Source organism: Schistocerca cancellata, chromosome 3 (genome assembly GCF_023864275.1).
Source record: "Schistocerca cancellata isolate TAMUIC-IGC-003103 chromosome 3, iqSchCanc2.1, whole genome shotgun sequence".
Lineage (NCBI taxonomy): Eukaryota > Metazoa > Arthropoda > Insecta > Orthoptera > Acrididae > Schistocerca > Schistocerca cancellata.
Window position 1 is genome coordinate 392,706,828 of NC_064628.1, and position 3,777 is coordinate 392,710,604.

Sequence of the window (3,777 nt, forward strand, 5' to 3'; positions counted from 1 at the left end):
TCTAACCTGATGAGTGTCCGAACTGATGCTTGGTGGTGAAGTTCGATCCGGTGAAGGAACTGAAGACTGCAGTTTCAACAGCGAGGTGCGGGCCGCAGTGAGCTCATTGTAAGTGTCAGCAATGCATTGTTTCAGCTCGTCGTTCTCCCAGCGGACATACACTGCTGAGTCATATTCTGAAAGTAGGTTAGTGACACAGGTCACAATCTTGCCCATAAGGGAGGAACACTCGCGAACTAAATCCCATGTTGTGGAGGAAACGGAACGAGGAGAATGGGTGCTGGAGCACGGTATCTGAGTGTGAGACGGGTGCTGTAACAGTGAACACTGGACTACGTTCGGGGAGTGCTTATAATGGGAAAAAAAATCCATACCGAGCACTGGTTTGGTGATGTCGCCGATGTAGAAGGTCCACGGGAAATGCACAGAAGGGGATAGGTGCATCATCACTTTCACATAACCGACTGAGTGTAACGTTGATGTGTTGACAGCTCGTAGGAGAGACTTCATTGGTGAAAAGTCAGGAGAAGCCAACGATCGAGGTATGATAGATACATCAGCACCAGTGTCAATTAGGTAGACAAACTGCGATGAAATGTCTGTCACGTATAAACGACTGCTCGGCCGAGGGGACGAGTAGATGGAGTGCAATGTTAGGGGATGCCTGTGAAGTTCCATGCAGGACTTGGCATTACGTAGTTCTTGCAGTCAGCGTTTGGGTGTTGGCAAGGTAACCTGCACTTCTTGGCCTCAGCCCCAAAAATCTTGTGGTACCAACAGTATGGATGAACCGGATGTGGCAATGCCAGTGACTGTGATAGCGGGGGAGGCTTGTCCTCATTGATCTGTTCTGGGATGTAAACCGGGATGTATGGAGCATGGGTGATTCTTGAGTGCTCGGAAAGAGGAGAGAGCAAACGAGTACTACCTGGTGGCGTAAAAGGCGTGGAAGCAGAACAGGTCCTCCCCCTGCCTGCAGATGGTTGATGGCCAGTAAACAGGAGGTGTATTGTCACACAGCGATGGTGGATGAGCTGGGCGTTTCTGGTGCAGGAGCGCATACAGCTGATCTACAATGCGTAGGCGAGAACCGATAGACTCGAAACAGTGTGGCAGTAGGTGTATCTGTAGGTAGGTAGGTAACTTGGCAGACCATACCGCCCACATGGTGACGTCTGGCATCATGTGTTCACTCACGAGTAACCTGAGGCGGCGCCAAAGTCGTGACGGAGTGCCGTCCCCCAGGTGCTCCTCATACAGAATCTTGATTATCAATTCCTGTGGCGAGCAGGCAAGTCGGTCCAATATCGTCTTCTTGGCGAACTCGTACTTTGGCGGCAATGGAGTCGAAAAGAGGAGATCACAAATTCAATCCGAGTGGACGTGAAGGTGTATGACCAAACATAGGAACTTGGAGCTGTCATCAGTCACTTGGTGCAGGTGGAAGAGGTGCTCCACCAGTGCGAACCATGGAACTGGATTGTCCTCGTATAGTGGAGGTAGCTTGGGTAGGTGGCTGGAGGTGGAGGCGAAGGTGGCTTTGGTGTATCTTGGAAGGCCTGCGGTCCTGCTGCACAAGAGTTCATGCTGGGATCTGGCATCACCGGAGAGGAAATGTTACTAGCACATACGTTCAGAACAATGGCTGGTTGTAACGTCTCTGAAGACACCTGAAAACATGATGCGGCAGGCACGATTGGTACCGTGGGACCGAACGGGCGAGCAGCGCGTAATGAGAGCCCGTAAACTGAACTGAGAACTGAAAATTGCAGGAATAGCACTGACATTGTGCAACTCAGAAATGATGCGGAAGGCTGGCGCGACAGATGCAGACAGTACTGTGGAAGGAGCAAGTGGTTGTATGGTCGGAATCAAGGACCCCCATGGGTGAGGGTGTGGGTAGGTGGGGAGGTGGCCTGGAGCTTCATGTGGCAACAACGAGAGTTTTCAGTGCGCACTGGCCACGCACCCTTCGTGGTAGGACCATAAAACACTGGTGAAATCTGTTGGCGGTCGCACTGTCGTAGTACAACGTTGCTGGTTGAAGAGGCTATGTTGAGTGCACTCGTACCCACATGGTCGCGAAACTGGGCCGCCGATCCAGTGGTTTGTCCTGGAGAACTGGATGCATAAAAGTGCCTGTTACTGATTTGTGAGGAAGGTGAGGCTGGCATAGCTTGGTAATAGTTGACTTCGTGTGCGTTTTGCACAAATGGCGGCGTTGCACACGGCACTAATGTAACCGACATCGTGGCACGTAGAGGATCAAAGCATATGTGCGAATTTCGGTCCCTTTGAACTTCTTACGAGCAATCGATCGTCACACTATTTAGTAGATCATCCACTTCACTTTTCTCTTGTTGCTGTGTGTAATCTGGCGAAACAAAACCTGAGTCCATTGTTTGAGGTAACTACGTAACACTCGGCCATTGTGGAGTTGCTAAAATAGAGGTTATCCTTGTCAAAGATCGTAGATCATTGTTTGTTAGCTGCAAAATAACCGAAGAGGGCAGTGGGTTGTGTTGGCCTGCTTGTAAGAGCTGGGCCTTCAAATCTTCGTAAAGAATGTTCGGTGATGTAGCCATGGCGTCATACATGAAACCTGTTGATTCTATATGACTGGCGCAGAAGTCGCGGAAGATGTAGAACTTTCTGTCCGGCGTCACCAACATGGGATTCTGGATACGGATCGTAATATATGTAGCAAACAGTTCCAAAGTTTTCTATATACACGTATATTTTACCATAAAGACTCATACACATGAACACTGCATGAAGTACAAAGGCAGACTGAATTAAACATGGTGGCTCGTCACAGCAATTAATGTTCCAAATATTGTAATGTGTGTTGTCGATGTGAGCTATCAACGCCACAAGTCCTTACATACTGCTATGTTCTAATCATGCACGTAACTTGTCCAAAATTTCATTTGTGTGTGTTCATATCAACATCGGCTTGGCTACAGACTTTTCTAGTGCAGAAAGTAATAAACTAAAAGCTTTCGCATCGTCTTTTAGCTGCTGCTAATGTGCCGCATTTTTTCCGTTGTCGCATCTTCCGCCAATTCAAGATACTTGCATGTACCGCTTACTATTTCTTCAAGATCATACTCTCACAATAGCATGAACACAAGTCATTTCCACTGTGCCCAGTCTTCAGGTGCTTCGAGCACATCCACTTGTATTTTGTTGCCACCAACACTGGCTGCCATTTTTGTTGAACACAAAAATAATGGGAAAATCAACAACATGTGACAAAAATTTATACATGAATGAAAACAAATACTCTGTGGCTTTTCACACGTGGCCAGGCTCATAACATCTTAACATTATATATTTCAAACAGACTACAAAAGATTTACTGAACATGGCTCATCAGAAATCACTCACAACAACCTACTGCAAAACCATTTTCAATTTTACCCATAGTGGTATAATAAGGGGAAATGGCGCTACAGACTTAAACCGGGTTCACACATGCAACAAAAGTGTCATCACAGCTTGTGGCATACTGCAGTTGCACTGCAGTTGCATGGGTGAACTCCCAGTTTTTGGTGGCGCAATTTAAGAGACCCAACTTTCGTCACGCCACAGAAAGTTCAGCTTGGTTGTGCTTTGTTGTGCCAATTTCTTACCACCAGTGGTACTTGGTGGCATTATTTCAAAACACGAGAATTCCACCTCAGTTATCGTGGAGTAATTGCTGCTGTATTCCACTGGATTTCAGTGTGTTTCTATTTTATTTCTGAAAAAAGTGAAAACAATTATCTGCAGGTA